At 47.5% G+C, this 27,526-nt stretch overlaps 1 long non-coding RNA gene across 10 annotated transcripts in view; it reads right to left on the bottom strand.

Annotated features, from left to right (window-relative positions):
• Nucleotides 1–27,526, bottom strand: part of LOC122915097 — a 146,001-nt gene that overhangs the window by 12,277 nt on the left and 106,198 nt on the right. For 3 of the 10 annotated variants that reach the window (XR_006386001.1, XR_006386004.1, XR_006386003.1), the window contains exons 3-4: nt 19,119–19,208; nt 16,791–16,852 (exon numbers count right to left, since the gene is read on the bottom strand). This is a non-coding gene — a long non-coding RNA (uncharacterized LOC122915097). Of the gene's footprint in view, nt 1–6,383; nt 7,800–8,459; nt 8,822–14,411; nt 14,437–16,790; nt 16,853–19,118; nt 19,209–27,526 lie in introns of those variants that run through there. The other 7 variants (XR_006386006.1, XR_006385997.1, XR_006386000.1 and 4 more) reach the window with 6 other exon arrangements.

The raw sequence follows: 27,526 nt of genomic DNA, 5'->3' as shown, positions 1-27,526 counted from the left end.
TCCACTCTGGTGGGGTCTGTCTTGCTGGAAAAGGGCCGCTTTGATAGGTCCAGTTGTCGTTAGCTTCAGAGTGGAGGAGGTGCCCAGGAGGGTCAGTGAAATCCCTTCCAGTCAGGAAGGCTCCTGAGCTCTCCCTCTTGGGAAAGCAAATCTCCCAAATTCAGAGTTTAGCTCCCCCTTTTCTGGGCATGGTGCCAGTTCCCAGGAATAGGAGCCAAGTCCAAGCTCCGTGGTCCTACTCCTCACTACAGTTCTGCCAGGCTGGGGGCTCAGGGGGACAGGGGCCTGGGGTTGCTGCCGACATCTTCCTTCCATGTGCGCAGCCGCGGAGCCAAATGGAGAGACTCGGGTCCTGGTGACATTACCAGGGCTCTGGATTCAGCTATGCCTGAAGCCAGGGTGACTTTTGGATTTTGCTTGATGGCAAGCCCTGGGAGAAAATGATCTGAGCCAATAGATTTTCTTTTTGTGTCTAAGCCAGTTTCTGTCCCTTGTAACCACACAGGGTTTCAACAATAGGCAGATAATAATACTAACACAGATCACAACTCTGCATTGTTTCTTTTATGACAGCTCGGGGAGGTTAATGTTGTTATCATACCAAATTTGGCATAAGAAAACCAAGGTGTGGAAAGATTGAATAAAATTCCCTAGGGCCACACAATCTTAACTCAAAGGACTGGGGGTTCAGGTGTCACTCACAGAGATTGAGGGAAAACCCCCAATTCTGCTCATGTATGTGACTAGTCCCAGTGAGGAACAAAAAGGGAGGAAATATCTAGAAAAAAAACCCAATGTGGCCACAAAAGGTGGTCACTGGTGATCTCAGATCTTTAGAAAAGCATGCCTAAACGGTGAAAAAGGAGCAGAGAATCAAAGAGAATGTACATGAGGGGCCTACCCCCATGACAACAACATTGAGAAGGTTAATGTCCAGAATAAGCAGGGACCTACAAAATGGCCACGATTTCACAAGGGTTTCTCAAGCTCCCTGAAAAATCCAACAAGGAAGGGATAGGCCTGTGCATGGAGAAAATGCTCAGATGGAAAGACTCGACCAAAAAGAGAGCCAACATTTCCAATTTAGCTTCCCACTCTTCTAGTTTTTCCGAATGTTCTTGAATAAGGTAGAGCCCAGGACCAATGAGAAGACCAGACTGCACTCAGGCCCGCTAAATGAGTTAGTCTTCAGCCCAGCACCCATGAAAGTCTCAGAGGACCTCAAAGAAGCACCGTGATTCAATACTGGGATGTAAGCTCCTAAGCAAACTGCCATTTTCAAAATTGTTAAAAGGAGAGATTGCTTCCTGGCAATCCCTGGGGGAATATTCTAGAATGATAGACCATGTGGATTGAAAACGTTGCAAAAAGAATTTGAGGGACAACAGGGTTCAGGAATCTCTTTTGAGGTGCATCTGGTAAGCACTGTATGCCTAAAATAATGTCAGCAAAGCAGCTGGTGTCCTGGAGGGTCCTTTGATACCACTGATAGGGCAGGAATCCAGAAGCATCCTGGCCAAGAGTATCAGTGCTGGGAACTGCAGCAAATTCCGACCCACCAACCTCTTTCTGTATGCCCAAGGCAATTCACCTTCTCTCTTGGAGGTACAAGATCGTTCTTGCGTGTACAATGGGCATAAGAACAGAGCCCACCCAAGATTTGCATAAATAACCAAATTGTGAATGACACAAAGTCATTTCAACTGGATGGAACAGGAAGCCAAGTCACTACCATCGATCCAAATTAAATCAGAATATATATCAATACCACCACAGAGAATTAAAAATGCAACCAAGAAGAAGGTGCTGGATAGGAACATGACTGTTTTGCCAGCTGCCTCTGTGAAAATAAGATCCAGGGAGTAGCCCAAATGTCCAGCAACAGAGTGTGAAAGGTAACGGAGTGGCCCCAGAATGTGAAAGGAAACAGAGTGGCCCCAGAATAGTAGAGAGCTCTTGAGGGAATCAGTCAGTGTATTCTCACACCTGGCAGTAGAGATGGAAATTATGTGACAAGATGAAAAGCCAAAGACCAAATGACATATATATGGGATACAGTTATGTAAAAGTGTTACACGCAAATTTATAGCCAGTGTCAAAATGTTATCTGTAAAAGTTTTACCTTCACCCCCCCCAGAACAAAAGAAAGTCTGGCAGTTTTAGTTGCTATGGGATTAATGTCCGTAAAGGACACGAGGGCTAAAAGCCAACATGATTTTAGTTGTACCAGCTGAAGTATAAATTCGGGGTGTGCTGCCTGCAGGGGCTTGTCCCGGCGCCCCCAGTGACCATCCCATGGGAGCTCAGCCGAGTACCAGCTGTGATGGGACAGGTCATGAGTCCGGCCTCCCCACACAGACTGATTCGTGTACTTTTGGATTGGCCTGAAGAAAACTAACAACAATTTCCAGATAGACGAAAGAGTTAAATGTGGAAAATGAACTCCTCGTAAAAGAAAATAGGAATAAACACTTATCCGTGCCTGGGAGAGATGAAAATTTCCTATGGGTGAAATTAATGGGAATAGCCACAGAGGAAAATATTAGCACATACAAAAATATGAAGATTTCTCAGTCCTGAGTCACCATAACAAAATTAAAAGGCAAGAAAATGCCCGGGGAACCTACATGACGCATAGTAGGTGAATTGCGTGTAGCGTACAACCAGCAGAAAAAAATGGGCAAAAACAGGACAAGGCAATTTGAAGGAAAATGGATGCAAATAAATAGTTTGTAAGAAATCCAAAGATGTTCCAACTTGCAAACAACCTAGGAAATACAAATAAAAGGAGTAAGCTAACATTTCTCTTTCAAGACAGAAAAAAAAAAAAAAAAAGGACAATTTATTCCAAGGATCCAGGGACAAGGGCGACCGTGTAGGTGGGAGTGCTAATTGGACTCTCCGGCTGGCACCCGCGGACTAGTTTATTTAACCTCCCACACCGTAAACTGAAGATCATCATAATTCCTGTCTGACGGCGTTGTTGGGAGGAGCAGGTGACATCACTCCCCCCCAGTGGTGACACTTCAAGGCATCTTTTCTCATTAGAGGTAAGCAAGCAGGGTATGGCTGGATAAATCATGATGCACTTACAAGATGAAATTGTACACAGACATTAAGTATATTGTAAAAGACAATTTCCTAATGAAGATAGATACTACGAGCCTATTAGACTAAAGGGAAATACACACATATTTTTTATATATAGAGAAAAGATGGCTGAAGTTTCGGTTTTTCCCTTCTAGTGGTTTTCTTTAAGTGATGGTGATTTTTTTTTTTTTTTAAGAAAAGACAAAAGCTATAAGGACCGAAACAAACAAACAAAAATGTGAAAAATGGTATTGAGACTAACCAAAGTCAAAACGAAGTGAAATCTTCTATACCATATTCCAAGAATGTCCACTGGCATGTTTAGATGGCCAGAAACCTCGAATTGTACAAAATAGTTGGAGAAGATGGTTATGTTGTGTGGACTGAAAGAGATAAGGTTTTGTGGGGGTCGTGACATCTGTCTGCACAAATCTGATGGATGCCACATCAGGGTGTGTCCCGATTTTGCCCTCTGGAACGGCACATTGCCTGCCTCTCAGTGACTGTACCATCCGAAGATGAGGATTCAACATTCAGGCCCTATGGGACTCCCTTAGATGCTGCTGGGCATCTTGGCCCAGGAGAGCAGGCACGGACCTCTTGTTGGGGGGTGAGGGGGGTCCATGGAGAAGTCTCCTGCCTTGCCCAGGTTTTGGATTTGACAATGTCTTTTCTTTTTTATTTATTTATTTATTTATTTATTTTCCAATTTATTTATTTTCAGAAAAACAGTATTCATTATTTTTTCACCACACCCAGTGCTCCATGCAAGCCGTGCCCTCTATAATACCCACCACCTGGTACCCCAGCCTCCCACCCCCCCCTTTTTTTTTTTAAAGATTTTATTTATTTATTTGACAGAGGGAGAAGAGCACAAGTAGGCAGAGAGGCAGGCAGAGGGAGAGGGGGAAGCAGGCTCCCCACTGAGCAGGGAGCCCGATGAGGGACTCGGTCCCAGGACCCCGGGATCATGACCTGAGCCGAAGGCATATGTTTAACCGACTGAGCCACCCAGGCGCCCCTCTTGTTTTCTTTTTAAGATGCAAAGCCACAGATGATTAATTATGGTACAAAGAGAGGGAGAGAGGACAACCATCGACAGACCGAGAGTATGGAAGGTGTGCTTTGACATTATCTTTAGAAATATTGTACCTTACATAGAAAAACGGACATTGCATTCATTCCTGAGAGATCTGGTAGCACAGGCAAAATTAGCCCAGAAGTTGTTTCATCACAGTTTGGTAAAACTTAAATAATTTTTCAGTAGACAAGCTCTGTGCAAGCTGGGTTAAAAAGAAGCTCACCAGGGGCGCCTGGGTGGCTCAGTGGGTTTAAAACCTCTGCCTTCAGCTCAGGTCATGATCCCAGGGTTCTGGGATCGAGCCCAGCATTGGGCTCTCTGCTCAGTGGGGAGCCTGCTTTTCCCCCCCCGCCCCCCCTCCGTCTTCTGCCTACTTCTGATCTCTGTCAAATAAATAAATAAAATCTTTAAAAGAAAATAAAAAGAAGCTCACCCAACTATTCAGATCGAACCCCAGGATCGTAGGCTGTGTGATTGGTTTCCAGCGGGAAGCTCATTTAATCATCAGTAAGGCTCACACATCACTGGCCATGACAGTCAGGGTGTCTGATAAGGTAAATACTAGAGGTGGGCAAATCGGGCCCCTGATATCCATTCATCACCCTGAAGTTTAGGTCCCAGAACTTCCTTTGGGAAGCACCCCCTGTTGGCAGCACCAGATACGCTGGTTGGGTGGGTTCTCCTTACCCCATATTTGGGGAGGGGGTAGGCCCTCTTTGGCTTAGACCAATTAGCTTGTTCCTTTGCCTTGACTTTGGGCCCATGTAACTTGAGGGGCCGTTTGCTGAGCTTCCTGGGACACAGAAATCCTCTCTCTTTTGCCGGAGCCTGCAGGAGGGGCCCTCCCTGGGTGGCAGAGCACAATGACTGAGGGGCTGTGCAGTGAAGAGAGAGGGGAGGGCCAGCCTCCCCACATCCTATGACATGGGGAGAAGGTACAAAGTCGGATCTTCAGTGACTCAGGATCCAAGAGCAGAGCCCCTGCCAGATTTTTCAGTTTCCTGGGTCAGTGCGTTCCTTGATTGGTTAAGCTAGCTTGAGCAGAGTTTTCTGTCATTTGTCCCACGCACTGCTGACTGGTACAATACCGAAAAGGACGCTTACATTCGAGTTTCAAAGATTGGATTGTTGTGTCTATGCCTTTCACAGCCACCAACAAGCAGCTTAAGATAAAAATCTGCTTTTACTTTGCGTCAGGATAGTGTTTTCAATACTTTATTCTAAAAACATGACCATTCTAGGAAGGATTTCAATAAAATTTTGTCCCTATCACCTGGTCTGACCCAGGGCAGGACCAGTCTGATGATCATGAAGTAACTGAGTCCCAGGTTCTGGGGCAACTGGTACATCCGTCCTGTTCTATTGAGGTATGTACGTGTGGTGGTGGGAGTGTGGTGGTAAGGCACAGAAAGTGATTGGTCAACTATAAACTATTACAAGCAGAATCAGACATCTGGTGTAAGTTACTGTTTGACAAAAGTTTTCTTTAAAGATCTAGTAAAATGACTGTGGTTCATTTTTACCAAACAGGGCCCAGCACTGCAAAATAAACCACATGAATTGTAAGATTTGATCATGTAGATCAGTGAGTCTTGAATCCTTCCCTAGTGCAAAGAGAAAGTGCCTTTGTTTCACCAGAGGGAAGTAGCCCAGACAAGGACACACCTCCCTAAGGCCCCATGGGGTCCAAATTCCATGGGAACTCTTCTCAGGTCTGGAGGAGGCCAAGACTATTAGGATACTGGCACACACATATTTCTACTCCTCCAGAAGGTGAAGATCAGCCAAGGGTAATCAGAAAGGCTGTTAAGGGATGAATCATATGTTTCAAGTTAGGATTGTATTTAGCTGCATTTAGCAGAAAATACCAAAAGACAGAAGCATAAACACAAGTGTTTATATACCCATAGAAAACTCTTAAAGAACTTGTTTCTTCTTGTCTTTCTATTCCACTACCCTGGCCCTGGTTTCTACTCTCAAAGTCACAAAGAAGCTGCAGGAGTTCCTGCTCTCACATCTACTGTCCTAATGAAGGAGGAAGAGAATATCTGCACAACTGAGTTAGTTCCTTTTTTATTTTTTATTTTTTTTTAAGATTTTTAAATTTATTTAACACAGAGAGAGAGAGCACAAGCAGGGGAAGCGGCAGGCAGAGGGAGAGGGAGCAGCAGACTCCTCACTGAGCAGAGCCCAAGGTTGGGTTGATCCCAGGACCCCAGGGTCATGAACTGAGCTGAAGGCAGTCACTCAGCTGAGCCACCCAGGCACCCTGAGCTAGTTCCTTTTAACTTACTTTCTCATAAATCCCATACTTCTGCTTATATCTCATTGGTTAGAAATTAGTCACATGGCTGCAGTGACCAGCAAAGGGCCTGAAAAACGTAGTCTCTTACTTAGTTGGGCACAATTTACCTCCTGGATAAAATTAGTAAATGAGAGAATAGAAATAGGGTAATGGCCTGAGAGAGGTTCACTAGTAAAATATTATTCAGAACGAAAAATGCAAATGTGGGTGCATTTGCATAGCAACACATGCCATCAAAACTTATTTCTGGGTTATTTTCAATGAGAATTGTCACAGAGGCTGGGCAAGGGGAGAGGATTTAATGTTCAAAGGGTCTGGTCTCCATTTGTACCTCCTTCAGCTAGGGGGGCAGAGTCCTCAGATTCTTTTTACCCCGGTGGCTGCAGCTTATAATAGGCTGTCCTTGGGCCATCACGGGGTCTTATGATGGTGTAATTTGGCCTCTTACTGGCTCTTCCTGCCTGTCTTTCACCTGCCAATTTTCTTCTTCCTCTTCCTTCTCTTCATTTTTCTCCTTCTCCTTTCCCCTCCCTTTGTCCTCTTTCTCTTTCTTCTCCTCCTTCTTCTTGTTGTTTTCCTCTGCTGCTGGGTCATACCTGGAGCTGCAGAGGGAGGCGAGCTCTTTCTGTCCTGGGGCACTGTGATCAGAATCTTTTAACCTAGTTGAGCCAATGAGCAGTGAGTTGCTGGGCACAAGGTGACAGACACTTGAGGTCTGTTATTTTAGTTAAGCTTCACAACATCTTCATCTCAGGCTTGAAGTGACATCGCTTGGCCAGGGTGGCAAGTTCAGCGGGACAACAGCTGTATCTTATACTTCCAGGAAAGAAGAACGAAGGTGTAGAAGGTCAGGGAAAGAACACGGCGTGAGGCACACCCGCCGTGACCTCCATTCAGGATCTGCTCCCCCTTCTCCGGCACCAACATCCTTCCAGGACCAGTTTGGAGGACTGCCTGGACCAGTGACCCGGAACCACGAACCAGCACACCCCATGTCCAGTGACCAGTCCAGGATGGGCAGATGGTCCCGTCACGCCACTCCCATGTCTGTCACCTGGGCTGCTGAGAGGACAGTCTTTGAGCTAAGCGGCTAGCAGCCAGCTCAAGCCACCCCTGGTGGAGAGCCCCCCTCAAGAGAGACGGGGTGACTCAGACCTAGTCCTGTTGACATCAGAGTCAAGCCAGTCCTGCACTTTTTGCGGTGACCCGTACATTTCTTTCCCAGCTACTCCGAGTTGGGTTCCTTCCCTCACAGCCCAAGTGTCTGGACTTTTAGGCAGGGCAAGCAGCCTGAATGCTCCCCTTCAGGCCCCCGGGGCCTGCCTGCAAGACAAGGGTGGGGGAGGAGGGTTTATGGACGACAGAAGAAGTTGAACAAACAGAGAAGGTTGTATTTTCTAAAGCGAGGACCATTTTTCTCTGTGTTTTAAACCAGAGGGTAAAAGGAAGGCCTTTGGGGATGTTTTCTGGCCTGCGGTTCTAAGCCTCTGTATTATACTCATTTAAAAGCATTTCTGCTCCTCAGAGTGGAAAGCCGAGAAGAGAGGCAAGTGCAATAAGGCCACTGTGAGAGGAGATAGGAGGCATTTCTGATCAGTGGGGAAAGGTGGTTCATTCAAGAGAAAGTGCTGGGGGACATCCTGGATGGCTCAGTGGGTTAAGTGTCTGCCTTTGGCTCAGGTCATGATCTCAGGGTCCTGGGATCAAGCCCTGATGTGGGTTTCCTGCTTAGTAGGGAGTCTGCTTCTCCCTCTCCCTCTGTCCTTTCCCCTACTTGTGCGCGCGCTCTCTCTCTCTCAAATAAATAAAGTCTTAAAAAAAAGGAAGAAAGAAAGAAATAGTACTGGAATGACAGGATGGGGGAGCCATCTGGAAAAAACAAAGGTAAATCCATATTTCAATGACCTATCCAAACACAATCTACATAGCCCAACTATTGAAATGTAAAAAAAAAAAAAAGAAAAAGAAAAAAAAGAAACCATAAAAGTTTTAAAATAAAATATTTTTTACCTTTTCACATCAGAAGGAGGAATGCTGTAGCACAAACACAAAACATAAAACCCCAAACAGAAAAAAATTGATGAAAACGACGATATAAAAATCAAGTTTTCTCTCTGGGACCAACCCTACCATAAACCAGCCCAAAAGGCAAATGTCAAACTGGGAAAAACTACTTTGACTAATATCACAGGCAAAGTGTGACTATCCCCAATGTACACAGATTCCTATCCATCATGAAAAGGCCGCACATCGACAAATGGGCGAAGGATGGGAACTGGCGAGCTGTAGGCATGGGGCTCCTGTAGGAATGGCCCTCAGGCACCCGAAGAGCCGCTCGGCATCACCTGTGGGAAGAGAAATGCAATTTACATTGACACCGAGATGCCATTTATCATCGCTTGGGCCGTCCCATTCTGATCACGTGCCATGTTCAGAAACATGACAGGAGCTCGAAGGCATCCATGATGTCTGTAAAGCGGGACAGTTTTAGGGGAGGGCAATTTGGCAACATCCATCCCAGCTACAAACGCGCTTGTCCCTTTCCCGGTGAACCGCGGCTCTGAGAATTCATCAGGCAATGCTCTCGCGGGTTGTGAGCCCGGCGCCGAGTAAAGGCTCTTCGGCAGTGTCGCCTGTGTGCACCAAAGACTGGACACCATCCAAACGTCTGACGCCCTGCAGCTGGTTAAGTGAACTAGGACAGTACGCTAACCTTTACATAACAAAATGTAGGCACAGCCTGTGTGTGCGGCGAGGGGTCCTGAACCGATCCCCGGGAGTCTGGTAAGGTTGGGGGGCGCTTCTGGAGAAGGAATCCACGGGTCTTGAGGGGCAGCCGCAAGAGGGGCTCTTCTGTATACACTGGTCTAATCTTTTACATTGTGTGTGTGTGTGTGTTTTCAGATTTTATTTATTTATTTGAGAGTGAGAGCACGAGCAGGGGGAGGGGCAGAGAGAGAGGGAGAAGGAGGCCCCCCACTGAGCAGGGAGCCCAATGTGGGGCTCCATCCCAGGATCCCAGGTAAGTGACCTGAGCCGAAGGCGGACGCTCAACCATCTGAGCCACCCAGGCTCAGGTACGTTTTGTACCACGTTCAACGGTTAACTATTAAACATACTTTCTAAACTTGAAAAAGTGAAGTATCCCTATTCTTGCATCCCAGGGACAGCCAGATACGGCAAGGGTGTGCCCAGGTAGAGGCCATCCCCGCCCAACCCCACCTCTTGGCTAGGTCACCACTGCTTGGTCTGGCGTCTGAGGTGTGAAGACAGTGGGGTCGGGGGTGGGGAGGATCCCACTGGCTCAGCTGCCGGTGATGGGAGGTATGCTTCTTGCCCTTGTCTGAGGCCTGCTCTCAGCCACTCCCCTGCCCTGAAGTTGTCACCCTGTTGTGCATTAATTAGTACACATTAATGATGGATCTTGTAGGGTCTCAAAATCCTTTTGGAGGCAGGCAGAGGAGAACACGTTTATAAATTTTAAATAACTAAAAAAAAAATTTGCAGTTGCTGGTGCCCACTAGGTACTTGGACATGTTGCGGAGGGTGAGCAAAAATATGTCCAGGGCACTGCCTCCTCCGGGCAGGTTTGCAATAAAACTCCACGGTTCTCCCTTCTTGCCCCACTGCAATTAAACATGGGCTCTCCTGACACTGGACCTGGAGAGGTGGGGTGGGGGGGCAGGGCATTTCCAGGGAGGGGCCTGCTTCTGCTGTGGCTTTGCACTCTGTCACAGTCTCACACACTCCAGTTTCTGACCTCAGAGTCCATCTTTGGAATTACAGCAGTTGTAGGTGACACCCTCTTGCCAAGCCCCTGGTATGCTGGCCTGGCACTCGGCTCCTTGGCTCCGGGGATAGGGCCTCGAGTGGAGAACAGACTCCTTTCTCATGTCACAGAGGGGGCTGGCAGGAGCACGCTCCCAGCTGTCACTCTGGGAAGGACGGGCGTCCCCTTGGCACCGAAGGGCCTGGCCAGCTGCCCCGTGAATGTTTGGAGTTGCTCTCTGGGCACAGGAGCTGATGGCTGTCCTGGGACCTCTGGAAGGGTTTGGGTCTCATTGAGGCCCTCCCTGGGCCTGACGAGAGGAGGGCTGTCAGGTGGGTGCAAACAGAGGGAACCTCAGCAGAGACCAATCTGACAAGCTGCCAGGCAGAGATGGTTCTGAGCTAACGAGGAGCCAAGCGAAAGGCCCAGAGCAGCTCCCCTGTGGACGAGCCTACTGGCGTGGGCATGGACACGTGTGTGTGAATGTGGGCACATGTGCCATGAGTGTGCACATGTGAGTGTGCCCGTGCATGTGCCACAAACGCACAGGCATCAGACAGATAGATACAGGCACCTCCCTGTATTCACACACCTCTGTTCCATGGTCTGACTAGAATCCCCTTCCCAGACTGGCCTGCCTAGTGGACTTTTTACACAAAGAAAGGGCCAGAGAAATGGGCCACCAGTCCTGCAGGATCTGAATGTCTGGGCGTCTGCAGGGGCACCCCGGGCTGTTTCCCTGGGCAGAGACATTGCAGGGAGAGATGGGCTGCGGATCTATCAGGGGACAGGGAGACAGTTGTCTCCTGCATCTTTGATGTAGGACCCCCAAGGCACGCAGCCTGGACATTGTTTTGGGCCCACTTGCCTGGCTCTGGAGGAAAGAACTCCATAGGCCCATGTGGGGTGATAAGCTTGGCCTGAGGAAAGGGGAAGATGAGGGGCACTTTCTGAAAGGAGGAAGGGGAGAAAGAGAGAAAGAGACAGAGACAGAGCAGGAGGGAGGCACTATAAATATGGACAGGAGCAGGGAAGGAAGCCGGATGGGATTCTGGAAAGGCAAAGAGGGAATCGTGTGCAAGCCTACACCTGACTTTCTCTTACGAAATCACTTGCACTCAGGTTGACAGGAATTAGCCTGAGTCCCACTGCCCAGGGCTCCTCTGGGTCTGGTCTGGCTGGATCTTTGAATCTCTAGTCATCATTTCTGGTCAACCTCAAGGAGATGGGGTGGCTGAAAGGGTCCACTCACGATGGTGTCGGTGCTTGCGGTAGGGCTGGAGAACCCCTGTCACTCGCTAACCTACTAGGGACCTCGATGAAGTGACCTCCCTTCCCTGGGCCTCAGCAGCCCCATGTGAAAAGCAGGTTGGACGTTAGCCAATAAAGTGGGCTATTAAGGCATTTATCTCTCAGTGGGTGGAGTGGGGAAGAAGAGTCTGGAAGCAGAAGCCAGGGTGTGTTTATTAAATGTGAAAATGTATGGTAACACACAGAGGATTTTTCCTGAAAAGCCAAAATATATCTCCACAACCATCTCAGCAGGCACGACACTCCCGAATTCCACATGTGAGTCGGAAGACCATATGCAGCCAGCAGAGAGGTAGGGGGTCAGCGGGCACACGACCGGTGTGTCCCTGGGCAGGCACGTGCGTGATTGCACGTACACGTGTGTCTATATGTGTGTCTGTGTGCGCTGAGAACCGGAAGGAGCCCTGAGCAGCGTGTGGAAAGTAAAAGTAGTGAACGCTCAGCTTAAGCAATTGTTTTTCTCCTGGAGGCTAAAATTCATGGGCAGATGGCCAACAGCCACGTTAGGATGAGAAATGTCATCTGTTTATAATAAGTTGGCAAATACATCTTGGTGCAGTGAGCATGCAGCGCACCAGAACTTGTGACGCCGGCCCTGGATCGGGGTCGGTGGCAAGCCCACCAGAGCTACATTAGTGTTCGTAAAGCCCAGAGCCACCACTCGCCTCCTTTCTTCACCATCCACTTCCCTCCGGGATGGAGAGACACGTTCCCAAAGATGGCAGCTGGAGAGCCTTCTGAGAGCCAATGGGAACTGTGGCTCTCTCCCTGGCGAAACCAGCACAGCTACCAGAGCAGAGACTGGGGAAGGCCTCTCCAGGTGGCAAGGCCCCCAGTCCCACCGATGCGGGGAGCCTGGGTCCCAGCAAAGAGTCTCCTATGAGGTCTTGGACTCTGTTTGGCCTCCCAACTTCTGGAAAAGCTCTGGGCTGCTCCTGCCCTATAGCATGGTATCATCCATCCAGTCAGCTGAAGTTTCTGGATCTTTGTGCCTGCCACTTTTCAGAGCAATAGCAAATAAAATCAAAAGCCAGACCTATGTGGCAAGTGCTGTGACCTGTCACTGCCCAGGCGTTCTCTGTGTGTTACCTCCCTGTATGCTCCAGGCAGCTTGGAAGAGACACCATCATCATGCCATTGTACAGATGGGAAAACAGAAGCTTGGAGGGCTTACACAGCTTGCCCAAATTTCTGCCGTCGGTGGGATTTGTGTGGAGTCTGGTTTGAACCCAGGCTTTTCCAATTCTGGAGTCCAAGCTCCTTCCATGCAACTCCACAGAAGATTTCTCTTGAACTATGCAGGTCCACGGCCACTCCTGGAGACAGTCTCTAGCCTTTCTCTGGGTCCTTCCTTTTGACCTTCAGAAACTTATATCCCCAAAGGGCACTCATTCCCTCTATTCAGAATTTAGTGAATAGTAACACGTGGTGGCCACAAAGCAAGGACATCGGACTCAGACCCAGCTGAGAACTCTGCTTTAGACTCATGCTTCCCTTGGTCAAATTACTCAACCTCCCTGCCTCCAGTTCCCGATGTGTAAGATAGAGAGCATTAAACTGCTGCCTACCCCACAGGATGGGTGTGAAAGCTACAGGAGATAAAACCTACCCAGCTCCCTGGCCAGTGTTTGCATAGCTCTGCTAAGGAGGTATGTGTGGTGACAAATGTGATGAGGTGAGGAGGACATGTAGGCAGATGTCCCACCACCAATTTCATTCTTTCCCCATCTTTTGACTTCCCAGGATGGTGTCTGAGAAGGCTGAGCAGGGGGCCTGAGACGTTCACCTGCAGAGTTAACAAGCTTCTCTCCTCAGTCAGCGGAGATCATGTGGGGAGCTTGGATGTTCACGCCCTGCCCTGGCAGAGACCAGGCTCTCCTCACCTTTCCCACTCGGGTGGTATCACAGGAAGCTCTCTCCCTTTTTGAGTGGTAATAAGGCCATGTGGGGAGTCACAACAGGGCACTCTGACCCTCCATTTGAAACAGTTATCAGTGGAGGCCCTGTGGGGAGTCAGAACTTCTATCCCCACCCAGCCATAAGGGAGAGGCCTCTTTTGCTTTTACCTCTGTCAACAGATTCCAAGTAGGGAACCTGGACTTCCCACCTCACTGCCACCAACCATTTTTCCTTCCCCAGAGGAAGCCACCTGACACAGATGGTTAAAATAATATCCAGCATCTTGTGACACAATATTTGAAATGCCAAGTTTTCAATAGAAAATCACTCCTCATACCAACAATGAGGAAGATCTCAAATTGAATGAAATTAACCCATAAATGCTAATCCCAAGATGACAGAGATGTTAGGATGATCCGACGGACATTTTAAAGCAACTACCATAAAAATGCTTCAAAGAGTAATGACAAATACTCTTGAAACAAATGACAATTTGTTCCTGGGCAAGAAAGTTAAAATAGAAAGAATAACCCAATGGAAGTTTTAGAACTGAAAAATATAGTAACCAAAACAATATTAAAAACCCTGCCTGAATGGAGGTGTTCACCCGCAGTATCACAGGGAAACAGTGAACTCAAAGATAGGACACTGTTCCATAGCCATTCTGGACAACAGAGAGAAGAAAATGAGCCAGAGAAAAAAGTAACAGAGCTTCTGGGACATGTGGTGCTATACCAAAAGGTCTAACTTCCATGACACTGGAGCTCTGAAAGGAGAAGAAATGAGGGCAGAACTGAAAAAGTGCTCAATTAAGTAATGGCTTAAAACTTCCCAAATGTGGCAAAAACCATAAAACCACAGATTTAATAAGCCAAGACATCAAACAGGATAAACCCAAAGAAATCCATATCAAGACACATCACAAACTTCTGAAAAATAGAGAGAAAAGAACTTACATTGCAGAGAGGAATGACACTCCACCTGTAGGGGAGAGGGGGGGAAGAAATGTGAATGACAGAAAACTGTTATGAGAAACCATGGAGGCCAGAGTGGTGAAGCGGCCAACTCAGAATCCTACATCCAGCTGAAAGGTCCTTTCTAGTGAAAAGATCCTTCAGGAATGAGAGAGAAATCAAAGCATTCTCCAAAAATCTAAGAATATTTGTCACCAACAGACATACAGAATAAGAATGGTTAAAAGAATTTTTCCTTCTTTTTTAAAAAAAGATTTAATTTTTTGAAAGATTTTATTTATTTATTTGAGAGAGATAGGTGGGGGAGGGGTGGTGCTACAGAGGGAGAGGGAAAAGTAGGCTCCCCGCTGAGCAGCGAGCCCAAAGCTTGACTCGATCCCAGGACTCTGAGATCATGACCTGAGCTGAAGGCAGATGCTTAACCGACTGAGCCACCTAGGTGCCCTGCTAAAAGAGTCTTTCTTTCTTTCTTTCTTTCTCTCTCTCTCTCTTTCTTTCTTAAAGATGTTATTTATTTATTTGACAGAGAGAGAGTGAGCAGGAACAGGGGAAGGGGCAGAGGGAAAAGCAGGTTCCCTGCTGAGCAGGGAGCCCAACCTGGGCTTGAGCCCATCGTGACCTGAGCTAAAGGCAGGTGCTTCACTCACTGAGCCACCCAAATGCCACTCAAAGAATTTTTCTAAACAAAGAAGGAAACAATAAAAGAAAGAGTATTGGAGCATCAGTAAGGAAGAAAGAAGATAAGCAACAGTGTTAGTAATATTGGTCATTATAAGAGCTTTTCATTTTCCTCTTGAGTTTTCAAAATAGTGTTGATGATTGAGGGAAAAACCATTAACACCATCTAATGGGATTCTAAAAGTATGTAGAAGAAATATCTGAGACAATGGACTATTATAAACAGAGAGGGTAAAGTGACATACAGAGAGGTAAATTTTCCACACTTCACTCAAACTTGTCAAATGGTGACACTCGTAAACTGTGGTAAGTCTCAGTAAGTGCAGAGAAATCATCTGATAAAATCCAACAAATATTCCAGATAAAACTCTTAGCCAACTAAGAAGAGATGGGAACTTCCTCAGCCTGATAAGGGACATCCACTAAAAATGTACAGCTAAAATCATTTTTTAAAAAGTAGGCTCCATGCCCAACATGGGACTTGAACTCACAGCCCAGAGATCAAGAGTTAGATGCTCTACCAACTGAGCCAACCAGGTGCCCCTATAGTTCCTATAGTTACCATCATCCTTTTCTTGTTTTAATTTTTAAAGGCTTATTTATTTATTTGAGAGAGAAAGAGAAAAAATACGCAGGCAGGGGGAGAGAATCTTTGAAGCCGACTCTGGACTTAGTGCAGATCCCAACGTGGGTTTTGATCTCATGATCCATGAGCATGACCTGAGCTGAAACCAAGAGTTGGGCGCCCAACCCACTGAGACACCCAGACACCCCGTTAGCATCATTCTTAATGATGAAAGACTGAATGCTTTCCCTCCTGAGATCAGAAATTATCTATTTCACACTATCCTAAAGACTCTATCCAGTGTAATATGCAAGAAAAAGAAATCCAGAGATCCAGGTTGGAAATAGAAAAAGAAAGCTGTTTTTATTGGCAAGAGTCTACACAGAAAATCGTAAAGAACTAAAAAGCCCCTAGAACTAAAAAATAACTTTAGTAAAGATATAGGATACAAGATTAATTCATAAAAATCACTTGCATTGCTGTATATTTGCAGTGAACCACTGGAAATTGAAATTTTAAAAGTACTATTTACAATAGTATCAAAAAGTATAAAATAATTAGACAGAATCTGACAAAAGGTGGACTAGATCTACACATCAAAAATTATTAAAAAAATTATAAAATGTTGCTAAAAGAAATGTAAGAGGACTTAAGTAGAGACAGAGAGAGAGACTGTGTTCATGGGTCAGAAGGCTCAGTATTTTTAAGTTACACATTCTCACCAAATTAATCTGTAACATCAATGTGATTCTGGGAAAAATCTCAACAGGGACTTTTGTAGAAATTGACAAACTTCTTCTAAAACTCATATGGAAATGCAAAGGTCTTAGAATAGTCAAAACAACTTTGCAAAGGAGGAACAAGGTTGGAGAACTAACACTGTGGGATTTCAAGACTTATTATAAAGTGACAATAATCAAACCAGTGGAGTAAACATGAGCACAGACATTAGTGGAACTTCAGAACCGAGACTAAACAGATCCACTCCTGTATGCACACAACTAATTTTTGACAAAAGTGGAAAGCAATGCGGGGAGGGAGAAATGGTAGTCTTTTCAACAAATGCCGGGGGAACACTGGGCTATCCATAGGCAAAAGAAGTGAGCTTCAATCCCTACCTCATGCCATGTAGAAAAATGAACTCAAAACGGGTCATCATAGCTTGAAATAACTACAGCTTCTAGAAGAAAACAGAAGAAAATCTTTGTGACGTTGGGCTAGGCAAAGATTTCTTAGATATATCAAAGGCATGGCACATAGAAGAAAAAAAAAGTGATCTATTGGATTCCTTCAAAATTAAAAACAAAAGGAAATGAAAAGATGAGCTACAAATAGGAGAAAACATGTGCAAATCATATATTTAATAAGGGGCTTGAATCCATTATATATAAAGAACTCCCCAAACCCAATAATAAATCAGACAATCCAATGAAGAAATGGCTAAAATATTTACATAGACATATCACCAAAGATCTATGAATTAGAAAGAAGTGATGCAAATTATTTTCACGAGAGATCACAATGCAACCATTAGGATGACTACAATGAAAGGCACTGACCACAATAAGCATTACAAGGATGTGGGGCAACTGGAACCCACTGGAACCACTGGAACTCTCGCATGCTGCTCATGGGTTTTTAGAAATGATGGAGCTGTCATTAAACAAATTTTGCCAAACCCCATTCAAAGAATCACAGCTTAATTTCTTCCTGCCCCAATTTCTTTTGCCCAATTTCTTTTGTCACACCAGTCACCTCCAGCCATAGTGAGCTTTTCCCTTCAAGCAAACCGGAGTTGATCTAGTTTAGAAATACTCTTGTTGTTTTGTTCTGCTTTTTCATTTAAGGCACCAGACTGTGAATTAATGTGTGTTCAAGGCAGCCCAGCCCTCCTCAGGTCCTCTTCTCGTGGACTGGAGGTGTCTCGAAGGGTGACACAGGGCCAGATTAAAGGAAAGAGAAGAAGGCAGAAAGCACCAGGACTCTGGACGACCTCGCTAGACAACTTTCAGAGGATTAAAGACAATTCTGGGTGTGAGTCAGCTTGTGCCTCTCTGCCTTGGCAGTCGGAGGAAGGGCCCCCCGACTCTGGCCAGGAAGAATCTGCTCTCCAGCTGATAAAGTCAAAGCCCCAGTACCAGGAACCCTGTGGTTTTTCTGTCTTTGGAAGTTCTCCCGGTGAGGCCTGGGAGAAGAGGACACTCTCTAGGAGAAGTTACTTCCCCACGCCCTCCCCCACTCCCTCCCCAAGCATCCTTCTGCAAATCGCCCAGGCGAGCCTTTGCACACATCTGGGCCGAAAGACCCGGTGCAACCGAGGTTGTATGGGCTCCGTTTCAGGTGCTTTGGACACGGTTTTCTCCCTTAAATGTGCGAACTGTGAAGTTCCGTCCCGCCTTTTGCCCTCTAGGGAAGGGCGGAGGGAGGCAGCCTTGGGGGTGGGAGAGGGGTGGGCGAGACCGTGGTGTGTCCGCCCATGCCGGGATGGGGCAGCGCGTCACAGTGACCGTGGCCGCGGGAGCCTCAGACCCTGCCAAAGCAAGCCTGCTCGCTCTGCTTTGCTGCCTCTTTCTTTTCTCAAACCAGTGCTGGGGAGTTCCAACGCTCTGAAAGGGCCAGGGAAACTCTCTACAGCACCGGATCAGACCACTGGAAGACATGCGGATTGTTTTTGTTTTGTTTTGGTGTTTTTGAGCCCATTGTTGCAGGTTAAGCGGAGCTGTCAGTCTAGAAGCCACCCAGGAGCCTGGCGTGAGTCTGCAGAGCCGGTATTTTTAGAGTCTGCTCTCCCGGATTGCAGCAGGTGGACCGGAGCCGGCTCCTCTGGGGCTTAGGGCACGCGGGGCTTTGCGGAACCTGTTGTAGCCCTAAGGTGGGCTTAGCTGAAGTGTCGCGCAGAGCTGGAACCCGAGAAGTTCCAGGCAAGCACAAGGCACCAAAAACCTTTGTTCAATTTCACCTTCAATTAAACAAACAAACACCTCTCAACACGTTCAGATGCCATTTGGGAGGGCTGGAGATGGGATTTATCAAAGATTTATAAATGGGGTGATCTAGTAAAAATAAAAATTGTCCCATCGTTTCATAGGATGGCCGTCTATTTTGCTTTTCTTTGGCAATGATCCATGATTGAGCTACTGATTAAAATATACCTTACAAAATACGTGTATTTCTATGGAATGTCTCCATTAAGTATTTGCTGACTTGCTTCTGAATTACATGCCTGGTTAAGCGGACCCTGCCCACAGGGTCCTTGCTTCTCCTTCACACAGGTGCTCTCTGCACTACTCCCTGTGGCTGGGGTCTGGCCTGCTGTAGGCTTTGTCTTTTGCTCTGTCTGGGGAGCCCTGCACAGGACTTAGCTCCAGGAGGCTCTCATTCATATCCACCGGGGACCCCTAGCTGGTCATCTGTAAAATGGGACAATAGGTGTTGTTCGTACCCACCTGAGAGTCTCCTTTACAGATCCAATCCATAAAGGATGGGGAAGCTGCTGGCAGCCAAGTCCTTTCCCCTTCTGCTTCTTACTTTGCCATCTGTGAAGGAAAGAGTACAAATTTAGCAGTGATGACTCCGTTATTTTACTTAAAAAAAAAAAAAAAAAAAAGAGCCACCCTTAGAAAATAGTAACATCTGTTAATTCTGGAATGTGGTTACTCAGGTGTTCCTTACATCATTCTCTTTATTTTTCTGTATCTTTCAAAGTCTCCTGCCCCAATAAAAGAAGAGGCAAGAGAGTTTTTTAAGAGACTTGAATGAAATCTAGTCTCCAGCAGTTGGACTTTCTCTGGTTCTGGATACAGGAAAATGCTTAGTAAACCCCAGAGACCTGAGACTGGGAGGCATTACTATTATTCATCTTGTTTCTGTTCTCTCCACTGCTCTAGGAATTTACTGATACCCAGCAGTAGCCTTCACCCCTACACCCCTTCCCGCTGTGGAAGGCAGCTAGCTGTTTGCTCACCCGGCTGTTTGACTTGCCCGTGGGATAGGAGTTTCCCAGTGGAAGGCACGTGAATTCAGGATGGTGTCACTTACAATGTTCTGATTCAATTTCATCCAACACCGCCCCCCCCAAAACCCCAACCTATACCAAACAAAAGCATATCATATACCTGTATGAAGAGTAACTCCTATCTGCAGTCATTAAACATTTGTTTTGTGTAATAAAATCCCAACTTTCTTGGGCTTGCGGGAGAAAAGGCACATTGACATCTCCCCTCCTCTAACTCAAAAACAGCCGAACTAAATTAAGTAACAACAACAACAAAAAAGTTGTTTCCCACACATTTGCCCTGTTCTCACCACCAGTCCTCAGCCTGAAATAATTTCATGCTTGAGTTATTAACTTATGAAAATAGGCACAAAAGGGGAAAAAATGTGAGCAGATCCTTGGCTGTATTATTAGTCATTGCTACAGCTGAGTGCATTCCGGCACAAAGGCGTGTTACTCTGCCTGAGCACCTCAGTTTTGAACAAAATGTAGCTCACTAATGCGTTATGCCTCATATATCTTTTTGTAATCATTAGGTTGCCATTCTCTGTAATTTATCCTGTTTTTCATTAAGAGAGTGTGCATTAGGCAGTTGTGCACTCAGGTGCCCATGCATGGGCGCGTGCATTCGTGTGCACCCTCAAGTGTGTATCTGCACACATGCGCGCGCGCACACACACACACACACATCTGTTAAGTCCCCTTTTGTTTGTGGCTGAAAAGAAAGGTCATGGGCTGAGCTGTCAGTCCTTTTAGGGAAACATCACTGTATTGATTAAGATAATTGAGAATTATCACTGATTGTAATGCTTTAGAAATCAGGGTGATGGATGGGTGTAAATGTGTAGATTTTGAAACACTGGTGGATTGGGGGTGGGAACATGAGTAAATGAAGGGGATCCAGAAGCATTCTGGAGAAGATGGAGACAGAGTGGGGGAGTCTGACCTGTCTTTATCAGGGGCAGCACTGGGCTAGAATCTTTCTGAGCTGGGCAGAAGCATGTCACTCCCTTGCTTAGTGTTCTCGGGTCTTCTGGAGCAGCGACAAGATACCGGATGGTAGTCCTCTTTTTGGAGGTTTCTGGCTTGCGCTCAGATTTGTTGCCCCAAATCAGTTTGAGTCAAATGAATTAAAGAACCAAGTTTTGAACCTACTGATTTTTGCTTCTGTGAAGTCCAGGGTTAGTTATAGAAATCACGGCCTTTGAGTGTGAACCTCTGGACAAAAAAAAAACTGCAACCAGAATCGCAGGCAAGACAATAATCAAGCGAAAGAAGTACAGATGGGAAATATGAGAAGCTTGCAGAAGATCAAGGTCCTCATGAACAAGTTTGGATCATTTGAGCCATTGCCTGAACAGATCAGAGGTCTGCGTGGGGCTGGCAATCCTGGAAGCAGTCCCCCCACCAACCTGGGCCAGGGAGCCCCTTACCCCCCTACCCTCCCACCACTACCCCCCACTCATAGGCCCCAAGTCTCAGCCACTAAGAGAAGCCCCTGGCATCTTCCCCCTGGGTTAGGACAATGGGATTCTTCACCGGACACTTGCCTAGCCAGGAGAGACACTAATTGGGAACCAAATGTGCTCCTTGAACCTCTTTGAAGTGTTAACGAATGCTTTGATTTTGTTCTTTCCTGCTCATTAAGACAAATGCAGTTCCGCTTTCCTCTGAAAAATTCTGATCTCAACTCCCAAGCCAGCTGCTCATCTTCCTGTTGCGGTGACCAAGCTCTGCAAGAGGGTCCCCTCCTGTCAGGTGACCCACCTTGCCAATGATCACTGTGGCAGGGTCTCTGTCTGGGGCCTCAGCACATCACACTGCAATCAGAGCCTGGGACGCATCCCCACGGGGTCCCCGCTCATGGAAAAACACAAAGGTGCTCGTGGTACTCTCTACCCAGACTGCCCAAGCATCCCAGGCATGTTGAGGTTCCTGGTTACTATGCCCTGGGGAGGGAGTCAGGCTGGGCAGAACTCCAGGGAGACAGAGCGCCCCCCCCCCCAAGATTTGGAATCTTCAGAGTATATGAAGCCAATTTTACCCTTATCCTCGTTTTACTGGTGATGCGCTGGGGTGATGTGATGGCAGACCTTGAACTGGAGGTCATGTTGCTTCTTGCAGCTGGCATCGAGCCCCTGAGGCTTACCTGCCATAACACCCGCCCCCACCCCCCCAACCCCAAGACCTCCCTCCCTCTTTCTAACTCCCCATGCAAAGTCAGTGCATGGAAATCTGCCTAACGGAAACAACCACAGCTTGGGGTCTACTCAGAGACCACTGAAGGTGGGACAGGCACCTCCCACCCCCAGTGCCAGCCACAGGGGACACACGGGCCACTGAGATGGAGCTATGCTCCAGAGGCGAGCACTGAGAAAGAGGCCCTGTGCCCAGCGGAGGCCCTCCAGGAGATGGCTGCAGACCGTGGTAAAGATGAACGGAGAGAAAAGTGTTCCTGAGAACAGAAATTCCAACCTGGGAAAACGTCACCCATCCTATCTCATTCTCTGAGTTATAATCTCCACAACCAGCAGGCCCAAAGTCCTGCTGTGTGTCTTATTTCCTTGGACCCTCTTCCCAACCGCGGGATCAGCATCAGGGTTAGACCCTCTCCCCCATTTTTGTTTTTACTGCCTTAACCGTTTTAAGGGTCCGATTCAGGAGGGTCAAGTACATGAACACTGTCTTACAACAGATCTTAGACCTTCTTCATTTTGCAAAACGGAAACTCTACCCATGCAGCAGTGACTCCCCGTTCTCCTTTCCTCGCGGCCCCCGGCAACCTCCAGTCTCCTTCCTGTCTCTCTGACTTTGACGACTCTAGGGATCCCACATAAGTGGAATCGCACAGCATTTGTGCCTTTGCGACTGGTTTATTTCAGTCAGCCCAAGGTCTTCCCACGTTTCACGTATCTTGTGGCCTGTGACAGATTTTCCTTCTTTTTAGGCTGATATTCCACGGTAACATTGCATCGCGTGCGGAGATGCCCGGCTGCCTCTCCATTCATCTGGTGAAAAAGACTTGAGATGCTTCTGTCTTCTGGCTCTTGTGAATGACGCCGCTATGATCATGAGTGTGCAAATATCCCTCGGAGATCTTGCTTTCAATTCTTTCGGCACTATACTCAGAACAGGAATTGCTGGATCATACGGTGGTTCTATTTTAATTTTTTGAGGAACCTCCCTACTGTTTTTCACAGCAGCGGCACCATCTTCCATTCCCACCGGCAATGTGGGAGGACTCCAATTTCTCCAAACCCTCCCCAACCTTTGTTATGGCCTGTTGGTTATATACACACATATGCCCTCTGAATGGGTATGAGGTGATACCTCCTTGTAGCTTTCTTTTGAGTTTCCCTCATTCTTAGTGATAGCGACTCTCTTTTCCTATGCTTGCTAGCCATTTGTATATCAGCTTTAGGGAGGTGTCTAATCAAATCCTCCCTCCCTCCCCCGGGGTGTCTGGGTGGCTCAGTTGGTTAAGTGCCTGCCTTCAGCTCGGGTCCTGATCCCGGGGTCTTGGGATGGAGCAATAGGGCTCCCTGCTCAGCAGGGAACCTGCTTCTCCCTCTGCCTGCTGCTCCCTCTGCTTGTGAGCTCTCTCTCTCTGTGTCAAATAAGTCAATAAAAACTTCAAAAGAATTCCTTTCCCCCTTTTTAAATTAGATTATTTAGTTTTGTTATTGTTGTTATTGTTGACTTGTAAGAGTTTTTTCGTATCTTCCTCCTTTTATGCGTTGAGCTAAGAAAAATAAAAACAGACTAAAGCTATCAGAGAGGTGGATAACTTAGTCGCTTGGGCCTTCGAGGGGTGGGGGGCTGCATGTTTCCGCAGCATCAGGGAAGGCTGGCCACGGAGCAGTGGGCCCACCTCCCAGCCACGTGGTCTCACGGCAAACACTGCCCATCAAATGCACACCCCACTGTGTTCACAGCCTCGTGTGCCAAATTGCCGTTTGGAAACCGACAGCAAACACTGGTTGCAGGGAGCTCAGAAGCGTGTAATATCCACTTTAATGATGGTTCCACTTTCTTGTTTCCCCCTCCTCGGAGGAAGGGGAGAGGGAAAAGGCCGTTCATGGAAAAATACATTTAAATGGATCAGTGCCGGGCAACGCTTTGCACATCTGTTCTTAACTGGTTTCAGCTGAAACTACTGGAAATATACACAGATCTGTTTATGTGGAACCAGTGACATCTGATAAGATTACAGTTTGGAGGGTAACTCTGGATTTGGTGGTGGGGTAGGAAAAACCCCTCCACACTTGGGTCTCCACACACGCTCCTAACCTTTTACCACAGATGTTGTTGAGGGAATCGGATTTGCTGCACTTTAAAAAGACCTAAATTATTTGAGATTTGTTACCAAAAAACCCAAGATGTCCTGACAGCCATTCTGTGGCGCAGGAGTCCTGCTTCCCCTCCAGTCGGGGCCGAGCCCTTTGTTATTAGAGCCTGGAGACCACAGCTGGGAAACCGCTTGTTTCTGAGTAATTCTGTCCTCACTCCTCGCATTTGTCCATGTTAGCAGAAGGATGGTAGGCAGGGTGTTTGCACACTGAATGGCTGGTTGTCTTCCCTTGGAGGACACCAGCAGCCCCTGAGGACATGCAGCCAGCAGGGAAGGAGTGTTTACTGAGATCCTCTCTGTGTAGGTGCTGGGCTCTTTCCCAAGCCTTTCTTACAGAGCACCAGAACCATGCCTTGAGGTCATCCCATTATAGAGATGAGAAAACTGAGGCTCTAAGATGATTTGCCCAGGACCATACTGATAATAGGCAATGAGGAAAAGGAAGAGTTTTTCTCCCACCTAAATGTCTCAGGGGGCAAAGCTACGTGCGCCTCAGATACCCACGGAAAATGTAGATACCACGGGTGCAGATCTCCTTGATTTGGTAAAGAGAGCCAGAAATGACCAGGTTTTCACATGTTGGCTCAGGTCTTAAAGTCAAACAAAAAACTCAGACCGGGCTGTGGTTTGCGATGCCACAGCGGGGGCCTTTGGTGCCTCCAGAGGTGGGAGACAGAAGCTGTCTTGGTTTCGCTCCCTTTCTAGATGGGGACTTGAGGATCTGACTCTCAGGGTTCTTGTCTGCTGGTGCCAGAGGCCTCAGCTGCAGGCAACGGGCGCCACAGTTCAGCATCTCCATCCCTGTGTCCCTTTGAAAGCCTTTCCTGGTGATTTCGTGGGCACTCCTCCCTTGGCTCTAGCATGCTGTGAACGTGCACTCATCTATAAACATTCATCTAATCATTTATCTCTAAAAGATGACATCAGTCTATAAAATGCACCACAGGACGTAAGAATAGCAGTCACATGGCCTCAGAAACAATCAGCCGAAATTGACATCTGACAACAGCCCCCCCCCACTGCCCACCCAAGAGCTGCGCTGTGATTGGTGAGGTTCTCATTCCTGAGGGACCCCACGCTGTGAACATACACCTACTTCTGTTCATTGAAAATCATTTTTTTTTAATAAGCAGCCCAGTGGAAAACAATTGTGAATGGCAGCTTCATTACATGTGGATTTTTAGAACAAAGAAAATACTGCTCACACTTGATGACCTGTTCAATGATACTGAATTTTAATTAAAAAAATGTTACATGCTAAATTGATGATAGGGAAGGTGTGACACTAGGGCTAGGAAAGAAATCAGGAAGGCAACTGAGGGTTGACAAGTTGCCTCGGTGATCTATTTGATGTTACTTCCTATTTTTGTCCTCTCTGTTTATTTTCCATTTGAAATGGTCAGTTTTGAGCTAGTGGAAAGGTGCTCCAAGCTCGATGGACTTCTGATGGGGAGGCTGGTGGGACTGGAGGAGGGTATGAGGAGGGGAAACTTATTTGCCCTCAGGGGACCTCCAATGTCATCTTGTGCAGTGGACGGGTTGTTGTCCTAGAGGGCCTCCTCAAAATGGCTACGGCCCAGTCCACCCTAGAAAAGGCCTTTCGAAAGGGCCAGTTTTTCTGAGTGCCAAACCTTGAGATGCTTCTAGGTGATTGGTTTAAGGTCATTGTCGCAGGCCTGCTAACTCGGAGTGAATTATTCTGAAGGAACAGATTCAGTGATGTGTGGATAGGCCAGGGGATGTTCAACTCAACCTAATTGTCACCAGTTATAAGAGGGTTTTCTTTTGAGATGGTGCAATAATTGAATAGGAAAATCCAAGTGCTGCAAGTATGTCAGCGTGCTGGGTTTCAGAAAGGCTGACTGGGTTGGGTGAAAGTGGTCAGCTTCCTCTCTGGGTGGGCTTCTGAAAGGTCATGGAGTGTCTGTTCATGACCTAAAGCCCCCATGATAGAGGAGCCATTTGCCCCAGTCACAGAGCCCTGAGGTCTGCCCGGGCTGGGAGAATCACCTCCACCGGGGAGCAAGCAGCAGCCTTGGGTCAGGGAGCCTGCCTCAGCTTGCCAGGGGAAGCGGGGGTCTTGGGGCTGGGGGAGCTTGAGTGTCTTCTTCCTCTCGAGAGAACGGATGTGCAGAGCAGACCACAGAGTTCACCACCAGCCAGAATAGGCCCTTGACCTTCCCTGAGGAAGAGGCTAGCATTCAGGGTCTAGGGTCCCCAGGCAGGAAACAGCAGACACAGAGGCTCTGGCATTGGGGGTGCTGGTGCAGAGTGAGTGGGCCACAGGTATGACATATGGGAGGTGTTCGCCATGCACAAGGAGGAGGTCAAAGTCTGTTCTAAGAGCCCCCGGAAGCCACTGTCATGGTCCAAGCAGGAGAAGCTCTCATATCCGGCCTGGGGGACAGGTGGCCCTTCCTTGACTTGGTTTTACATTTCCTGGAGATCATGCTGTCTTCTTTCTAGAGTGGGATGTAGAGGGATAGGAGGCTGGGCTGTGAGCCAGGTGGGAGGTAATGGGACAGAAGACCAAGGGGCTACCTTCACCAGGGGCTGCTTCCACAGGTAGGACCAGCGTGGCACGGTGAGGAGCTGGTGAGGAGGGTGAGGACAGGGTCTGTGGAGGAGACATGTAAGCCCTGGTCTTCCCACTGGGGAAGGCTCCAATAATCCCCACCTTTAAGAGAGGTTGTGGTGGTTAAAAATGAGGACTGAACCACAACAGTTACCCAAGACTGTGTTTCCATTGTCCCTGTTGTCTCCACAAGCACAGATAGCAGACGGCCGTCCTTAGCAATGCTATTCTGACCTCCATCCTCAGTAAAGTGGGAAGTAGGGCCTGGGCTGGAATCAGTGACAGGGCGGGTTTGGATTGCTTTTTTCTGAGAAATCATGTGCAGATCACCAAGCAAAATGGTGATGCAATAACCTTCCATGTTCTTAAAAACATTTTGATGTTTATGAAAAGAAAGTTAACAGGGAACCACATTATCACCGTCATGAAGCCCAATGTGCCCATGATCACATGGCTTCCCAGAGTACAACAGGTCAGCCAGAGCAGAAACTGTCCTTTGGGCCAGGATCCCGGTGTCCAACCCCAGCACTCACGCCTGGTGGCACAGGTGGGTGGGGAGTGGGTGAAGGTAGGGGAATTCCCACCTTCAGCTCGAACACGCCACTCTGAGCTCACACCGGGCCCAGCACACGGTATAGAACCTCATGGGTCTCACCCTTGTGAAATTTATTAACCGGGGAAACTGGCCTGACCCTATGGGGTCTTCCTGTGGCTGGGAAGGCTCCCTGGAGGAGGGGGGCCATCAGGGCTGTAGGAAGGATGGGAGGAGGGGCCGATAGGGCTAGGCTCCCTGCTCACGGTGCAGCTTGGAGAAGGACACATGACTAGTTTTCTCTGAGCCAGCCTATTTTCCATTCTAAATATAGCCCAAGATGACCCAAGACATCTTCTTCCCCTCCCAAGGAGATGCAAGGTTCTGTATTTTCCCGTATTT

Source organism: Neovison vison, chromosome 8 (genome assembly GCF_020171115.1).
Source record: "Neovison vison isolate M4711 chromosome 8, ASM_NN_V1, whole genome shotgun sequence".
Lineage (NCBI taxonomy): Eukaryota > Metazoa > Chordata > Mammalia > Carnivora > Mustelidae > Neogale > Neogale vison.
Note: the sequence above shows the minus strand (reverse complement) of the source record. Positions and strands in the feature narration are given on the sequence as shown.